Source organism: Ailuropoda melanoleuca, chromosome 10, assembly GCF_002007445.2.
Source record: "Ailuropoda melanoleuca isolate Jingjing chromosome 10, ASM200744v2, whole genome shotgun sequence".
Classification (NCBI taxonomy): Eukaryota; Metazoa; Chordata; class Mammalia; order Carnivora; family Ursidae; genus Ailuropoda; species Ailuropoda melanoleuca.
Genome location: NC_048227.1, coordinates 35,761,470 through 35,780,476, shown reverse-complemented (window position 1 = coordinate 35,780,476; position 19,007 = coordinate 35,761,470). Strand labels below are relative to the sequence as shown.

The 19,007-nt window shown below is 44.7% G+C and overlaps 1 protein-coding gene and 1 long non-coding RNA gene across 2 annotated transcripts in view; one reads left to right on the top strand and one right to left on the bottom strand.

Moving 5' to 3' along the window:
• Positions 1 to 79: 79 nt before the first annotated feature.
• On the bottom strand, positions 80 to 2,425 carry LOC117804182. Its single transcript, XR_004628522.1, has 3 exons — positions 2,300 to 2,425; positions 1,416 to 1,661; positions 80 to 562 (listed from the first exon to the last, which is right to left on the bottom strand). It is a non-coding gene; the product is annotated as an uncharacterized LOC117804182 (long non-coding RNA).
• A 97-nt stretch (positions 2,426 to 2,522) lies between these two features.
• Positions 2,523 to 19,007, top strand: part of DNASE1 (deoxyribonuclease 1) — a 45,115-nt gene continuing 28,630 nt past the window's right edge. Inside the window, exon 1 of the mRNA XM_034670495.1 lies at positions 2,523 to 2,651. The gene's annotated coding sequence lies outside the window, so the exon portion shown is untranslated. The remainder of the gene's footprint in view (positions 2,652 to 19,007) is intronic.

Genomic DNA, 19,007 nt, shown 5'->3' with positions numbered 1-19,007 from the left:
GTCTTCCTCTCCCTGGGGCCTTGAAGCGTTTTGCCCTTGGTAGCAGTTGGTTTGGTCCTCTTTGGTTTGCTTATCTGAGTGCTGTTTGAGGCCTTTTGTGTCTTCTTTTCCCCTGACACTTCCTTGGTGACATTCTTTTTCACCCTTTGGAGAAAGCTGGCACAGAGTTCCTTAAAATCATCGTCTGACTCATCCATCATCTGACTAGCTTTAAGGCTTGCAGGTGGTCTTCAGAGGTGTGAGATCTATCTGGGGGCCCGAGAAGGAGCCTAGCAGGGCCTTGTTCAGACTCGAAGCTCCATTAAGGCTCCTCTCTGCTTCACAGTAGGACACCTGGAGAGTTTGCACAGTTGAGCAAAAAGTAGTGCTTTCCCCTCCATAAGGATTTAAAATGCCTTTCTTCAAATTGAGCCCCTGTTAAACAGTATGTTTAAAGTTCAGATCTGAGAGCTTTTGTTGTCCAACAGATGCCTCTGAGATAGGATACATATGAACTTCACGCTCAGGTGATTCTCCAAGATCTCCACAGTGATAAAGCACATTGGTTCATTTAATGTCACATCTGTGGAAAACCAAAAGCATCTAAATGTAATTAGACAGACACTGCATTTTATGCCATTTCTTCCAGGAAGGTACAAGAGGATGTGGAATATGGCCAAAGTCCTCAGAGTAACAATATTTGTGTCAAATACTCAGGTACAGCCTGGTTAACACAAACTCCTGGTATTACGGGATATCATAATACCACACAGGGGGAGGGATCTAGAAACCCGTCAAAGAAAGAACGTGAGCATCTTGGAAGAGTATTGTTTTTACTGAAATCTGGGGAATGAATCCCATGAAGCACAGTCACCAAGGAAACAGGATGATGGCCAAATGCAGAAAAACTCTTTCTTAGGCCCTATCAACAGGCAACTTAACGTGCAGGGAGAGGGGGCACCCAATGCAGAGAATACACACTTGAAAGCTTGGGAAGAAATAAGACAGGAGCACAGGAGGCTCATCTATCACTAATATGAGCAATGCTTCCAAATAAAAAAAGGGCCACTTTTCTCCACCCTCTCTCACTTCAGCAGGAGCTGTGCAAACTCAAGTGACTGGAATGGTGACCACCGCAAAGCCTGGGTCTTATGGGCATTATTTACAGGGGCACAGTTTAGTGTGATTCAAAATTCAAAACTGAATGACCCAGTGACAGAAAGTGCAATCTCCTCGGCGGCAGTAGTCCAATTACCTATTTTTCCGGAGCATCCAAGTGGATCTCCTCCACTCCCATTATTTTCCATCATCACACACTGTTTTCACAATCGCACATATCACAAATTACAATAATTTGTAATAACATTTATTGAATGCTTACTGTATGCCAGGCACGGGTCTAATTGCTTTACAACTCTAACTCATGTAACCCTTACCACAATCCTATTCCGTAGACTCGTCTGTCATCCCTTTACAGCAAGGAGTCAGGCACAAGAGTGAGGAACTGGCTTAACTTGAAACAACTTTTGAAGTGGCAGGGCTGGGATCAAATCCAAGCGGGTGGTCCTAGGGCATCGGCACCCACATTTGTATTCACTTATTATCTGTCCCCTACTAAGCTCAAAAGTTGAGGGCACAGACCCATCTATTTTCCTCCATATTCTCTTTGGCTGATTAGACACCTGTTTTGTAAAAAAAAATAATAAAATAAATAAATAAACAAATAAATGCTCGACATTTGTTCAATTACTCAACCGCAAAGACTTTGGTACAGTGGGAGAGGAGGCTGCAGGGATCAGCGCAGGGATCGGTGTCCGGGCGCCTGAATAGAGCCCGTGGGACCTGGGGAGCTAGAGCAGATTCCACCCTCCACACCCCACGGAGTCTCCACGGGGCCTGTGATGTTAGCCCGACAACAGCCCACCTCCTATACATGCTCGCTCAGTATTTGCCGAGGGAAGCAGCAAGTTTCCGGAGGTCTGGGGACTTGCGTCTACGCCGCTCGGTACCTGCTGGGGCACCCGGCTCGCAGCAGGAGCGGAATGAATGAGTGGGCCGTGCGGGTTGGACCCTCTAGCTCCCCCGACCCGGTGACACAACGCAAGCGGGCGGGGGCTCGGGCTGGGGGTGGGCTGCCAACGACTCTGGCGGCTACAAAGCCAGGCGGCGACTTCCGATCGCCAGCCTGACCCCCGGGCCGTGACCCCGTGGGTACTCGATCCCCTCCTCATTCTTCCTCCCTCCAGGCGGCCCCCGCCCCCTCCACCCGAGCGCTGCTCCTGCCTCTACACCGCGGGCGAGAAAGACTCTTCTCCCTCACCCCCGACAGCGAGAAAGGCCCCAGGTGACTGGACCTCCTCTCCAGACTGCAGACTTCTAGCCCTGAAGCCCGACTCCTCCTACCTCCGGCGCCGCCGAGGCACCTTCTCAACGGAGAGCCTTGCGCCTACGCATGCGCCAACCGGCGCCCCCAGCGGAGGACAGCACCCGCGCAGGCGCGGAGCGGCCCGGGAGGCCCGCTTCCCGTCGTCCTTCGCGGCCGAGGCGCGCGGCTGGGAGCGTTTCCGGCCGGCTCGAGGCGGGGCGCGGCTGAGAACCGCGCTCGAGGCCCCAGTGGCCACAGGTGTGTGCGGCAGCCCGCGAAGTCCGCTCAGTGTTGAGGAGCAGGCAGGGTGAGTTTAGGACACCGCCGCGGTATTTAGTTGCACCTTGGGTTCACCGCGGTTCCCGCAGGAAATGTTTGTGGAGGCAGGGACGGCTCCTCGGAACGCACCTGCCGGAGGGGGAGGGTTTTGGAGACGCGCCGAGCGCAGCCGGTGGGGGTGGGAGAACCTCCTGGCCGAGGTGATAGCGAGAGTACGAAGGCCGGGAGGTCGGGTGGTGGTGGCCGCGTGAGGGAGCAGCGGCCGGCCCTCGGCGCTGGCTGCTGCGAGCGGTCACGTGCCGCCAGAGGGGTTCGCCTCGGGCTCCAGTTTGAGGACCTCCTAGCTGCCGGTACCGGGGGTTGTCGGGAGACGCGGGCGCACCCGAGGAAGGATCTGGAGAGGCAAGCCTGGAGGCCGAGGGAGCCATTGGGAGAAGGCTGTAATCCGCAGAAGTGAGCGTGGCCCAGAGTGGAGGTTGGAGGGGAAAGCGTGGAGAGATGTTCAGGCCTTCGGATTAAGATTGTAGCTTTCGGGCTTGAGCGTCTGGAGTGCAGTGTGGTTCCATTTACTGAAATAATGAACACCGGAGTAGCAGCTTTGGAAGGACAAGCGTACGTTCAGCTGGGTTTGTTTTCAAGACGTAACACCGTTAAGATTCGCCCCATTAAAGTGTACAATTCAGTGGTTCTTTGTACATTCACAGGGTGCAGATACTTCTTCCGCCTTCCCCTCTCCCCAGCACCCTGGCCCCAGCAAACCACTGTTCCTGTGGATTTACCTATGGTGTTCATTTTATATATATGCCATTGTGCAATATGTGGCCATTTTTAGGTCTGGCTTTTACTTAGCACAATGTCTTTAAGGTCCATCCATGTTGTAGCATGAATGGGTTCTTCACTTCTTTTAGTGGCTGAAAAATATTCCCTTGTCTGGATATTCCACATTCTGTTTATCCCTTTATCAGTTGGTGGACTTTTTGGCTATTACGAATAATGCTGCTTTGAACAATGTTGTAGGAGTTGCGAGTTTTTAGTTCTCGGGGGTATATACCTAAGAATATAATTGCTGGGTCATACTACATTTAGTTGCGAGTGTTGAGTTTCAAATGCTAATAGGACTCCCAAGAGCTTTTTCTGTATGGTTTTGGAAATGTAAGTTGCTTTGTAATATGGTTTCCAATATTAGTTCAGTAGACAGCACAAGAGTAGTGTCAACACTGTGGCATGTTTGGAGTGGAGTGTCTCATTTGTACTTGCAGGGTTTTCATTTACAGAGGTGACTGGGTGACCACATGGAGAGGCCAGTGCCATTGGAAGAATTTGTTATATTTCCAGATGGAAGAGGGTATGCCATGCCATGCCATGCCACATGGGGCCACAGGGAAGGTTTTGGTGAGGAGGCAGGGCAGGAGATGGGAAAGCCTAGGTCAGAGCCTTCATTCCTTGAGAAAAGTAAGGCAATCCAGAGGAAACAGTTTAGGACTGGCAAGTTTTAATGATTCTGGTGGGCTTGGGCTACAGCAGTGGTCTCTAGTTGCCTGGTCCCTGGCCCTGGGATGATTTACGGGTAGAGAAAATACTGGTTTGGTCTGTGAGGATTAAAGGAGTTGATTGGGGGGTGCCTGGGTGGCACAGCGGTTAAGCGTCTGCCTTTGGCTCAGGGCGTGATCCTGGCGTGATGGGATCGAGCCCCACATCAGGCTCCTCTGCTGTGAGCCTGCTTCTTCCTCTCCCCACTCCCCCTGCTTGTGTTCTCTCTCGCTGGCTGTCTCTATCTCTGTCAAATAAATAAATAAAATCTTTAAAAAAAAAAAAAATAAAGGAGTTGATTGGTTTGGATGTGAGAGTCTGCTCCCAAGTAAGTTGATTACCGTCTTTAGGAATTAGCTAGCCCTGGGAAGGGCAGTCTCTCACCACCAGCAAGGTTTTTAAGATGTCAAAACATCATAAGATACAGAAAATTTTAAAAATGTGATTAATACACATGGCTGGGTTGATATGAAGGCCAGTTGTAAAGGTGGTGCTGATTTTTCTCTAGTTGGATTGGAAGTGCAGGGCCTGAGCCCAGTTTAGGACTCAGATCTCTTAGAGGCCGGGGAAGAAAACCCTTCCCTGTGCAAAAAAAATCTGGCCATATTATTCTTTTAAGGAAAATTAGCTAGTTGAAGTATATTTTAGAGAAGGAAGTGCTTTTTAGACCTTAGATTCTCAACTAAATTACTTGGGGAATATGTTAAGCTGGAAATGCTTGGATACCACTCTTTGAGCTGCTGAATAAATTTTGGGCAACCCTTCCAACCTGCATCTTTTGAAAATTTCACAGGTGATTCTGATGATCTTTAGATTAGATACCGATGAGCACTATACTTAATTGATACCTGCTGATTGAAGCCTGTAGGCCAAGTGTGAAAGAGATGACAAAAGCTGAGTGAGAGGTTATTGGGATTTAGAGTTAGACTGAGTTTCTCCCTTCAATGAACAAAGTTCTGGGGCAGCTTTATCTTTGGCCCAGGGTGAACCATGGGAGCTCCCTTGACCTGGACCCTGTTGTGACTTATCTTCAGCAGAAGCTTTGAGGTTCACACTGTTTTCTGCTGGAATTAGGCGGGAGTAGCCTCATGTGATGAAGCTGAGGGGCGTGTCCAGAGACAATGTTACTACGTCCATGTTACTTCATTGGGAATTCCACATGTTGACTGCCAGCCTTTGTGGCAGAACTGCACTACTAAAACACTAAAGCCAGGGACATGAAGGAACATTTAATGTATTAAAAGGTTATGTTTAATAAAGCTGACAAAGTTTACCGGAAAGAGAAAATGCTTGCAGAAGTGTATGGAAAATTTTAGACACAGTGTAAGGAATGTTTTCAAAGCCCTTAGGAGTAGATCATTTTTGGGTCCAGGGGAAATAGGCAAAAGTTGAATATGCTGATTATCACTTCCTTACTCTCCTGGAGTGTTTCCTTTTTGGAAACTTTGGGCATCTTCCACTGAGTTAATGTTTTAAACAGTTCTTTGGAAGAAGTGAAAGGCCCTTGTCCCAGGTCTGTGGTTTGGTTATAAATCACAAAACCAAAACTTGCCCCGCACCCTCTCATTTATCTTGGCAGGATTTGGGGAGAGAGCAGATTGAACAAGGGAGAATTGTCTGTCTCCTTAGTTCTTTGGTCATATAAACTTTTATTTACTGTTGTATAATCCTGTTTCCTACACTGCTAAAATTGTTGAAATCAGATGGAAGGACTGTTTTACATTTCAGAGTGTACAGAAGTTATTCTGGTTTATGCTGTATTTCTCCCAGTCTACCAGTTACCTTTTGTGTGATGTAGTTCTATTAATGTTGTTAGATGAGTTTAAGGGGAGATTCCATGCAGACGTACTGGCCTTAACTGCAAAACAGCATTTTGCCCAATAAAGTTAATAATGGCATTTGTAATTTTGCTGTTAAAATTAAGTCCTCTTTCACTTAATATTGTTAAAATGGGAGTACTGTCCCAAGCGATCTGTAGATTCAGTGTAATCCTTGTCAAAATCCCAATAGCCCCCCTCTTTTTTTTTCCCCCAGAAATGGAAAAACTGATCTTAAAATTTGTGTGGAATTGTAAGGAACTGTAAATAGCCAAAATATTCTTGAAGAAGAACAAGGTTGGAAGGTGCACACTTCTAATTTCAGAACTTACTACAAAGCTACAGTAATCAAGACTGCACTACTGGCTTAAGAATAGATATGTGTGTATACATCAGTGGAATGGAGAGTCCAGAAATAAACCCACGTGTTCATGGGCAATTGGTTACTGACAAGAATGCCAAGGGGCTCTTGACTACTCAGTCATTTAAGCGTCTGACTTCAGCTCAGGTCATGATCTCGGGGTCCTGGCATCAAGCCCCCCATCAGGCTCCCTGCTCAGCGGGGAGTCTGCTTGTCCCTTTCCCTCTGCCTCTCTCGCTGCTTGTGCCCTCTCCCTCTCTCTCTTAAATAATCTTACAAAAAAAAAAAACCAAGATCTTTCCTTGGGGAGAGAAAAATCTTGAATGAATGGTTCTGGGACAACAGAATATCCACACGCAAAAAAAAAATGAAGTTGGACCCTTTATATCGTATACAAAAGTAAATTCAAAATGGGTTAAAGACCTAAGTGGGAGAACAAAAGCATAAAACTTTTAGGAGAAAATAAATCATGACCTTGGTTTGACCATGGATTCTAGATATGACAACAAAAGCACAAGCAAGGAACAAAAGACAAAAATAGAATTGGACTTAATAAAAATGTAAATTGTTTGTTTATCAAGGACCCTGTCAAGGGATGGGAAGGACAACCCCCACAGGGTGGGAAAGAACATTTGAAAGTTGTATCTGATAAGGGTCTAATATCCACAATATACAAAGGACTCTTAAAATTCAGTAACAAAAAGATGATACTCACTTTGAAAATAGGCAAAGGACTTCAGTAGACATTTCTCCAAAGAAGAGATATGAATGGCCAACAAGCGCACGAAAAGATGCTCAACATCATCAGTCATTAGAGAAACCAAATCAAAACCACTGAGATACCACTTCACATCCCATAGGACAGGCTTAAAAAGGAAATTCAAAAACCCCATAAATCCCAGAAAATAAGTGTTGGGGAGGATCTGGAGAAATCGGAAGCCTCATACATTGCTAGAGGTTCATAATGGTGCAGCTGCTGTGGAAAAACAGTTGGGTGGTTCCTCAGTAAGTTAAACATAGAATTACTATGACTCGGTAATTCTGTTCTTCGGTATTTGCCCAAAAGAATTGGAAAAAAAAATTGTTTAACCAAAAACTTGGGCTCCTCCTAATAGCCACAGCAGATGCCCAACAGAAGATGAATGGATCAACAAAACATGGCATAGACCTGTGCTATATCCAGGGGAATGAATACATGTTACGATATGTGTTTGCTTATTTCTAATGATTATACTAATGGTATAATTAAGTTTTGGTTATATATGGTGCATGTATACACCGTATAAACGGTATAACCTTTTATTTTTAAAAGTTTGCCAGTTCTTTGATGAAACCAGAATCCTTTCTCAGTTCTTAGGGGAAAACACTCAAGACTGAAGGCTAGTTCTTTACTTTAAACAATTTTTTTTTTAAGATTTTACTTATATGTCAGGAGGGAGAGCACCAGCAGGGGGAGTGTCAAGCAGGGGGAGAAGCAGGATCCCCGCTGAGGAAGGAGCCTGACGCGGGGCTCAATCCTAGGACCCTGGGATCATGACCTGAGCTGAAGACAGACGCTTAACTGACTGAGCCATGCAGGCGTCCCTCACTTTAAACAATTTATTGTGAAGCATAATATACAATAAGAACATAAGTAGTATAAAGAATATTGATAAACAGAATATTGATAAACACATGTGGGTCTACTGTCCAGCCTAAGAAATAGAGCATTATCTTCAGTATTTAAAAAAAAAAATTTAAGTAATCTCTACCCCCTGTTCATGACTTGAACTCATGATCCCAAGATCAAGAGTCACATGCTTTACTGACTGAGGCAGCCAGGTGCCCCTATCTTCAGTATATTTAAATTCAAATTTCCCTTTACAGCTCCACTTAATACTTCATTGAGTCAGCAGATTGGTTATAAATATAAGGAAAATTCATAAGAGTGGCTTTCAGCAAATGTACATTTATCACATGTCATACTCATTTGTACACATCATTTATCACATCATTTAGTTACATTCATGTAACTGGGTAAAAGCATTTCAAGATTGGAAAGCTCCACATAGTTAAGGTTTTTTGTTGTTGTTGTTTTCTTTTGTTTTAAGATTTATTGACTTGAGAGAGTGTGTGTGCACAGGGTGGGGGTGGGGGGTGTGGGCAGAAGGAGAGAGAATCCCAAGCAGACTCTGCGCTGAGTGTGGAGCCAGATACGGGGCTCAATTTCCTGACCCTGAAATCACGACCTGAGCTGAAACTGAGTCAGATGCTTACCAAACTGGGCCACCCAGGCACCCCATTAGTAAAGGAAACTTTTAATTTGGAACCTGAACTTGGCTGCAAATAAATACTGAGTTTTGTCTGTGGGAAGAAAAGAACATTTATGAGTTATATCCTAGGCACCTTCTTTGGCCTTTTCCATCCATCATCTTCCTTAATCCTCTGAAAAACTGTATGAGATAAATATTATTGTACTAACTTATAAATGAGGAAATTGGCTCATGGTAAATAATTTGCCCAAGGTCACAAAGCTAACAAAGCAGATCCAGGACTCCGCCCAGATGTGTCTAAATGCAAACTGACCACCTCACCGAATTATCTTCCTTCCCCAAATCCCAGGAGTTTACATTTGGGGGATTGGCTGCTATTATATCTTTTCTCTAACCTTGATGGGAACTTCTAGTCCATTGACCCCATTGCCTTTTCTTCTCCCCATCTTTATGCAGCTTGTGGACCATTATGCCTGGAATATTCATTCTTACCAGTACCCTGCCTTAGTCCCCTTAGTTTTAGTCTTGTCCATTGAAACAATAAATATGCCTTTTCAGTCTCTTAAACTACATGTTTCTCCTCAATCCCTTATTTTCCTTCTATCTGCTGAGGGACATTGACAGATTGATTTGTAGAGTCTTTCAGTTTGGATTTTGCTTATTAAATTTGCATTACAGCTCGACATGTTCTTCTGTCCTCTATAATTCCTGTAAATTTATAAGCTGGACCAAAGAGGCTTTATCAAGCTAGGATTTAATCCTTTGGCAAGATTATAGATAGTGTTGTATTCACTTACTGGAAAGCATCTAATGTCGGGGTGTTGGCTTTTTAAAAAAGAACAGCCATCAATGCTCCGTGGCTAGATCTGTTACTTCATTGGAGATTGCATGATTAGTGATACTCTAATTATAATTTTGTTTTCATATATTAGCTGGAATCATTTTAGAAGGACAGACTTCCCCTTATGTACTGGGTGGTTAGTCTAAGCTGTAGGTCATATAGAAAAGGCAGGATAAATCTTTTGATTCCTTTATCTAGTTTTCAGAGTAGTTCTCTTTCATCCTCAGAAGGTGACCACTTAGTTTTCTTTTTTTTTTTTAAGATGCTCTTTTTTTTTTTAGATTATTTATTTATTTTTGTGTGAGTGAGAGAGCTTGAGTGCGCCCACAAGTGCAGAGAGGAGCAGAGGGAGAAGCAGACTCCTCATTGAGCAGGGAGCCCGATGTGGGACACAATCCCAGGACCCTCAGACCTGAGCCAAAGTCAGATGCTTAACTGAGCCACCCAGGCACCCGAGTTTTCTTTTAATATATCATCATCAGGGCGCCTGGGTGGTGCAGTTGGTTGAGCCTCCCACTCTTGATATCAGCTCAGGTGGTGATTTTGGGGTGGTGGGATCGGACCTGCATCAGGCTCCACACTCTGCGGCCAGTCTGTCTCTCCCTCTGCCCTTCCCCTCTGTGTGCACATGTTTTCTTTCAAATAAATAAATCTTGAAAATAAAGTATCATCAATTCATGGATTTTAATTATTCAGTGGGTTTCAATTCATTGAAGTTACTGTTCTTATTGAAGCCCGATTAATCCCATCTTTGGTCATTGACAGCCTCTAACTTGGCTCCTGAGTCCTTTTGATACAGTCCTAGCAGTCATTGAGAGTGTCCTTGGTATCTGGTGTAGGGGAAGCAAAATTTTACCTCTACCCTCTTAGGGTTCCATTGGCTGGGCCTGAGAGTTAAATCGACATAAGACATATCAGGAGAAAGGCATACACATTTTTTTAAAGATTTTATTTATTTATTTGTTTGTTTGAGAGAGAGTAGGAGAGGGGGGAGGGTCAGAGGGAGAAGCAGACTCCCTCTGATAAGTGGGGAGCCTGATGCAGGACTCGATCCTGGGACTCCAGGATCATGACCTGAGCCGAAGGCAGACGTTTAAGCGACTGAGCCACCCAGGTGTCCCAGGCATACACATTTTTGTAACAAAAATTTTATTTTACTTTATTTTAAAACTTTTTATTAGTATGTGGGCATGAGCTGGGGGAGGGGCTGGGGAAGAAACAGACTCCCCGCTGAGCAGGGAGCTTGATGTGGGGCTCAATACCAGGACCCCGGGATCATGACCTGAGCCAAAGGCAGACGCATAACTTGACTGAGCCACCCAGGCGCCCCTGTAACACAAATTTTAAATGAAATGGGAGCCTTCATGAGGAATGAAGACCCAAAGAAATGATGAAACTTACTTGCTTTTGTATTAGATTGAATGAAGAGACAGTTGTGAAAAAGTGACTAAAGTATCTGGTGAGGAAGATAAGGAACATCATTATTTTTAACAACGTCTGTTTATAGAACTCTCTGTTTCAGCTTTATCCTTGATGATAAGAATGTTACTCTCCTGATATGGAGAGGACTTCTCTTATATGGGAATTACATCTGCTTGAAGAAAAAGAAGGAAGGTCAGAGTGTTTTCCTTACATTTGCTGTTTTTAAGTACCTTTAACTCAAGATAGTATGCCAAAGCAGCTTGTTTTGGGGTGGCACGTTCTGAACTCCTCCATTGGTATGTCAGGTTTTTCAGGCTCATTTCCTGCACCCAGACTTGGAATCAGCAATTTCTCCAGGAAACGTGGGTTTCTTTTATTGGGCGATGGTGTTTCAGAATCACAGTCTTGGTACTAGGAATGCTCTTTGGTACCAGGTTGACTATTGTTTCCAGCCTTGCCAGTGATCAGAGCTAGGAAGTATATATATTTGAGAGAAAATATTGTGAGTTCCTGTCTATTTTTTTATTTTTTTTTAATTTTAATTTTTTTTTTTAAGATTTTATTTTTTATTCAACAGAGATAGAGACAGCCAGCGAGAGAGGGGACACAAGCAGGGGGAGTGGGAGAGGAAGAAGCAGGCTCCCAGCAGAGGAGCCTGATGTGGGGCTCGATCCCATAACGCCGGGATCACGCCCTGAGCCGAAGGCAGACGCTTAACCGCTGTGCCACCCAGGCGCCCCACTGTCTATTTTTTTAAAAAGATTTTATTTATTTATTTGAGAGAGAGAGAAAGAGTGAGCTGGAGAGCTGAAGCTGACTCCACACTGAGCCCAGGGCCTGACATGGGGCGAGATCTCACAACCCACAAGATCATGATCTAAGCCAAAACCAGGAGCTGAATGCTCAGCCACCTGAGCCACCCAGGTGCCCCCTTACTACTACTGTTGAAGTTCAGGACTGTAGGTTCTGTGGTTTTTTTTAAAGGTTTTATTTATTTATTTGAGAGAGAGCGCATGCATGCACAAGCAGGGGGGAGGAACAGAGAGAGAGAGGGACAAGCAGACTAACTGCTGAGCCTGACCTAGGGCTTGATCCCAGAACCCTGGGATTGTGACCTGAGCCAAGGGCAGCTGCTTAACTGACTGAGCCACCCAGGTGCCCCCGTAGAACATTCTCATTAAAACCTTCTCTTTTGGGGTAGATCTTCAGCTACGTGTTTGCATTTCCTGTATAATAGTTGTCTGTTTAGCGTTTCTAAACTTTACTGAGGCGTCTGGCATTCACCTCCAGCAGCCAGTAATGGAGTTCCCTCTCTGCATTCAGGTCTTCCAATCCTAATCCTTCATCCTCCAGAGTGAAATCTGATTCTCTTCACACAGTCTGCTCACGGGATTCTTATCAGTAGTTTACATTAACCTCAGTTAAATACTGTTTTTACCTTTCCCAAAAATACATTTGGCTTTTCTCTTATGTAACAGAAGTGATTAATGCTTTTATTGCCCTAACTGCACGTCTTATGGGAGAGTAGAACTTGATTTGTGCAGAACCTAGCATCATCCACAGTTTGTTGTCTCATAAATAATTGGGGTGATGATATGGAGTGGTGGGGGGAGGGTGGCCACAGGAGAGGGAATGGTTATCCAGTGACCTCTTGCTTCTGCCCCTTTGTGAATGTGATGAGTGGCTGTGCAGTGAGCCCAGAGTAGTTCCAGGCCTTAGTTCTGCCCCTAGTCTGTGTAGGTGGCACTTACGGGTGTGTGTGTGTTTCTTTTCTGTTGTTATAAACAATACTGCCGTGAACATGCTTACCTCTGCCTCCTTGCTCACATGGGCCAGTGGAATTTTCACCCTTCATGGACTGTTGCCCACTTGCTTGGAGAGCAGAGCAGGAGGACCCAGGAGGCTCTTGTGCTTCTAGCCTTGCTTCTTGAAAGGGACCTGGTGATGCGTGATATATATTCCAAAGTGGAAGAGTGTGAGCACTGGCCTGCTGAGGGGCTGCTTATCCCTGATGAGCATAACTGAACTAACTCAGGACCTGTTGATGCAGCTTATTTGAATTTGGAGAGAGTTCAGTGTTCTCAACTCCCCATACCTTCTGAGACCCAGAGGTAGAGGTCAGGAATCTCCTCTAACTGTTGCTTTCCTCCGTCCCCACCAACCCAGGGCAGTTGGACCCTCCTGAGAAGAAATGTCTTATCTCCCAGTAGCCCCGTATCCTGAAGTGCTGAAATGAATTTTCACCATTGATGTGTTTGTTCTGCAAGATTCTCCACTTGTGGGGTCTGGAGCTGTGGTCAAAAACAAGAGTCATCTGCCATTGAGGTATATGGCTAAGTGTCCCTTCTAAGATTGTACAGTAGGTGGTTGCGACTATTTTTGTGAACCTGTTGGGCTAAGCAAGGTCCCTATTAAGTGTAACACAGAAAAGAAAGGGAAAGAATAGATGAGAAGGAAAACAAAGGAGCTCCCAAAAGAGGTGTGGTTTAGGAGTCATTGAGTGCCACTGTCCGTGACGGCTTCAGCTGTCCCTTGGTGGTCTCTGGGCCACAGGAAGGAATCCTGGACGTGGTACTCTTCACCTGAAACAACTCCTCTCAGCATTTGCTCCAGTAAATGGCAGGCGTGCCCTGTAGCAGAACATGCCAGGTGAGGAGCTGTCAGCAGGCTAATCACAGTGCTCTTTGATCAGAGAAGGCTCTTCCGCCAAAGCTGTCACTTTGGTTTGGCCAGGTCTCCTGTGTGTGCTCAGAGAGTCTCAAGCTGTCCCTTAGGCACACAGAACAGGGTAGGGGATAAATTAATAGTCAGAAATGTTTAGGATATTTGCCCGCTGTGTTTAGTTCTTTCAATGAGAACATTTTCTGCGACAAGTGGTTTAAGGAAGGGAAGGTGTGTTTTGTGTTTATTCAGGCCAGCATGTATTCATGGAACCCCTATGTTTGTGAAAAGGTTGAGTGATCTGGCTTATGAAGAACTGAAAACAAAGGTCTTATGTTGAATTTTTGGTCTTTGTACTTTATGATAAACTTGTGCAGAACTATTTAGTGTAGAAATCAGCTGAGCTGAAGGTTAGCTAGATCCAGTTCTTCCTCAGGCGGGGCTGTAACTCAATCTCTCAATAAATGTGACCTTTAATATCAGTACTACTGTAGACTACTTACATGCGGTAGTTGACTCTTAGCAACAACACAAGTGTTAACGCCATATTGTAGTGTGATCCCATTTCAGTTTCATTACAGAACAGATCAGTATGAATTACAGAGGTGTTTGCTTTGTCTTCCCAACAGAACTGACCCTTGCTTATATGCCAGATATTATCATGAGCAGGTATTTTTTTTAATATTTTATTTATTTATTTGACAGAGAGACAGCCAGTGAGAGAGGGAACACAAGCAGGGGCAGTGGGAGAGGAAGAAGCAGGCTTCCAGCGGGGCAGGAGCCCGATGCGGGGCTCGATCCCAGAACGCTGGGATCACGCCCTGAGCCAAAGGCAGACGCTTAAGTACTGAGCAACCCAGGCACCCTGAGTAGGCATCATTATAACTGACCATGACTCGGTTATTCTGGGTTCCAAGTTAATTGGGAACAAAACCAGCTACCCCATCTCAGCTTATTGGCTTGTGCTGAGACACTGTGTGTCATGTAACAGGGCTCATCTCCCTCTACAGGGAGGACCCAAGTGCTATGTAGAATATTTCTTAGACCTGCTAGCTATACATGGGATACATCTTATTCTTTCTTGTTCCGGGATGAGGGCACCCACAATGCATCAATGTAAATGTGCCCCTAGAGAACTCCCATGGGTTTGGAGGGCCACGGGATTCCCATAGGTGTGCCCCGAGCTTCAGCAGCCAGGATGGAAAGCCATTGCCCCATGGCCTCTGAGCCTCCATCTATATTAAAATAATTGAGTGGCTCTGTTGGGTCCGAGCACAAGCCCTTTCCCAGTGCTGGTCCTTGGATTATTTTGCATTATTTGCTGGGTTGGCCCGACCCATTTCAGTAGAGCCTCATCTTTCCGGGCCAACTCCCATCCTTTGCTTTCCTCCTGCAAGAAAACTTTGTCTAATCTGCTAATAGTTAAGAAATTGTTTTCCTCTTATTGCTGCTCCTCATTGAAAGTGAATTCAGCTTGTCCCATGATGCCTAGATTGGCGCTTACCTCCCCTAAGGCCCATTTCTGTTTTGTGGGCCTGTGTTGTTTTATTCACCAGGCGTGTTGTTGCTACTGTGTACCCATGGCCTGAGTGCAGTTAGGATCCATAAATCTCTCCATAAACTAATCCTATTAAATTCTGGCTGCATTGAAGGAATAGTTTCTGAAATCAGTGTTTGACATTTCTTCTGACCCCAGGACAGCTCTTCCCACCTTGTGTTATTTCCCTGTTCTCTCCTGTGAACTAGCTGGCCTGTGGTTTAGTCTGTATTTTGAATCTCCTCCCAGCTGCCTTTTATCACAACCTCCACTGTTCTGGAGAGCCCCTTAGGGCTTGAACATCTTCACCTTCTGATGTAAATGAAGTCAGTTCCTGAGGAGCAATTTTAGGAGCTGATGCTTTCTGGCCTGTTTCTATCCTAGGTAAAAATCTCTAAGCCAGAACTGGAGCTGGGTAAGCCAGTGGTAAGCTTTTCTCTGAGTGACACTCCACTCTCAATGCTGGGCCGTAGTGGGGAGGCGAGGCAGCAGCCTGAGGTCCACTCAGCTGCTTCTGGCTTGGATCTACCACCTCACAAGCCGAGACAAAGGTGATCAGGGCCCCAGTTCTCTCAGATCATCCTGCCCAAGGTAGAGCCTCCCTTCCACGAGTTAGGGGCTGGACAGAAGAAGGGAGTCCCCCCTTCTTTACTGCATTCACCTGAGACTTGGCTTCAGGAACAGGCTGCTGGGCCCAGATAAAACTCTGAGGTCCTGCTCTTCCAGGGAAGATAGCCCCTCTGGCTTGGGTGCTGTGTTCTTGATGGCAGTAGTCTGAAGAGGGAGTGGGGTCTCCACTTGCTGCTGAACTGAGTTGGGGGAGGAAAGGAGCAGTCTTGGTTCACATATCTCAGACTCATGCCTTTCTTACCAAATTTTGAATTTCCATGGGTGCTCTTAGTTGCTGTTCACCCTTAAAACCATTTTTAGACACTTTAGACAGATGGTTGTGTTTTATGGCTTTCATCAGTTTTACTGGGGAGCAGGTGAGCATAACTCTTCATGTTGTCATCCCAGAAGTCAATCTTACCCTCATTTTAGTTTTGAAAAACTAATAGACTGTATTTTTTAGAGCATATTTAAGTTTATTGAGAAACTGACCTGAAAGCACAGTTTCCATGTACTCCCTCCCCTCTCCCCCACTACATTTTCCTCTAATTTTAATATCCCGTGTGGGTTTGCTACTACATTTATTAGAGTTGATGAGCCAATATTGATGCATTATTATTAACTAAAGTCCAAGGGGCTCCTGGCTGGCTCAGTTGGTAGAGCGTGTGATTCTTGATCTCGGGGTTGTGATTTTGAGCCCCATGTTGGGTGTAGAGATTGCCTTAAAAAATTAAAAGTCCAGGGGCGCTTGGGTGGCACAGCGGTTAACCATCTGCCTTCGGCTCAGGGCGTGATCCCGGCGTTCTGGGATCGAGCCCCACATCAGGCTCTTCTGCTATGAGCCTGCTTCTTCCTCTCCCACTCCCCCTGCTTGTGTTCCCTCTCTCGCTGGCTGTCTCTATCTTTGTCGAATAAATAAATAAAATCTTTAAAAAAAAATTAAAAGTCTATAGTTTAGGTTAGGGTTCACTCTGGCTATTTTACAGTCTGTGGCTTTTGACAAATATATAATGTTAAAATTCCATAATAACAGTATCATACAGAGTACTTAAGAATGCCCTAAAACTCTCCTGTGCCCCGCCTGTGCATCCATCCCTGCTTCCTGGAGCCTCTGGCAACTGTTTACCGTCTCTCTGGTTTTGCCTTTCCCCACATATGTGGTTTGGATCATGTAGCATGTAGCCTTTTCACATTGGCTCCTTTCACTTAGCAATACGTGTTTAAGGTTCCTCAGTTCATCTGTTTGTCCCTCCAGCTTTGTGGACAGCATTTTGGCCTGTGTCCTCCCCTCTCGTGGACCCAAGAACTGATTGTCAATCCTGTTTTCTACTACTTGTTAGGATGGGGTGGCAGTTTCCAAGCTCCTTGCGTGTGAAACTGGACACCAGAAATCCCATTGCCTAGTATACGTTGGTTCCCCCTTATCTGTGGGGGATACATTTCAAGACCCCCAGTGGGTGTCTGAAATCACAGATAGTATTGAACCCTGTATATGCTGTTTTTTCATATAGAGACATACCTTTGATAAAGTATAGAAAATAATTTGACCTTATAGGCAGGGGTTTGTTTCTGGGCTCTCTATTCCATTGGTCTATATGTCTGTCTGTAGGCTCATTTTACACGGTTTGTGTTACTGTAGCTTTGTACTAAGTTTCACAGTCGGGAAGTGTGAGACCTTTATCCTTCTTTTTCAAGATTGTTTTTGGCTATTTAGGGTCCCTTGAGATTCCATACAAATTTTCAGATAGTTTTTTCTGTTTCTATAAAGAGGATTATTGAGATTTTGGTGGGGATTGCATGGATCTGTAGGTCACTTTGGGTAGTGGTAACATCTTAATATTAAGTCTTCAATCCATGAAGACACAATGTCTTTGTATTTATATATGCCTTCTTTGATTCCTTTCTGCCGTGACTTGTACTTTTGATGTTCATATTTTGCCTCCTTAGTTGTTTATTCCCAAGCATTTTACTCTTTTTGATGCTATTGTGAATGGGCTATTTAAGACTGCTATTTTAAAGCCTTTGTCTAGGGACGCCTGGGTGGCTCAGTTGGTTGAGATCATGATTCCAGGGTTCTGAGATCGAGCCCCACATCAGGCTTCCGGCTCTGCAGGGAGCCTGCTTCTCCCTCTCCCTCTGCTGTTCCACCTCCGTGTGCTCTCGCTCGCTCTCTCTCTGTCAAACAAATAAAATCTTAAAAAAAAAAAAAAAAGTCTTTGTCTAGTAAATTTGATGTTTGTGTTCCTCAGGAAGGTTTTTCCAATTTGTTTTTTGAATAGGCCATATTTTCTTATTTCTTTGTGTACCTTTTTTTGTTGTTGAAAATTAGGTATTTGAAAAAGCAGCCACCTCTACCTGTCCTTGCAGACTGCTTTGTGCCTAGGCAGTACCTTCACTCATTTGGTGGACTTGATCTGAGCTCAGGGATCAGACCAAGGTGAAAGTTTAAGGTCTTCCCTGGGGCTGTGTTTTGCCTGAGTCTCTGTCTGACTTTTTCAGTTCCTCCATATACACAGCTGGTTTTTTGTTTTTGGTTTTGGTTTTTTTAAGGATTGATTGATTGATTGATTGAGGGGCGCAGGGAGAGGGAATCCCAAGCGGACTCCACGGTGCAGGGCTTGATCTCATGACCCCAAGATCATGACCTGAGCCGAAATCAAAAGTGACACACCCAACTGACTGAGCCACCCATGTGTGACCTACAGCTGTTTTTTGAATCTTACCTTCCCAAAGAGTCTTGTCTCCAGCTTCTCTTTGTGGCCTAGATTGTATATCATGTGTCCTCACTTACAAAGTGAGTAATGTTGAGGATCCTCACTGTTTCTAGTTTGCTGAGTTTTTTTTTTCTTCATTGAATGGGTGTTGAGTTTTCTGAAATGTTTTCTTTTGCATCTATTAATATCACATTTTTTTCCTTTGGCCTGTTGATGTGATGATTTATCTTAATCGATTATTGAATGTTGAACAAGCCTTTCATACCTGGATAAATTCCACTGGGTCGTGATATGTAATTCTTTTTATACATTATTTGGATTTGAATTGTTTATATATTCTGGAGGGTTTTTTTATTATCTGTGTTCATGAGAGATATCAGTCTGTGGTTTTCCTTTCTTATAAAGACTGTCTGGTTTTGGCATTAAGGTAATGCTGACCTCACAGAATGACTAGGGAAGTATTCCCTCTACTCCTATCTTCTGAAAGAGACTATAGAGAATTGGTATAATTTCTTTTTAAATGTCTGGTAGAATTCACCAGTGAATCCAAATGGGCCTGATAATTTCTGTTTTAGAAAGTTATGGTTAGGGGCTCCTGGGTGGCACAGCGGTTAAGCGTCTGCCTTCAGCTCAGGGCGTG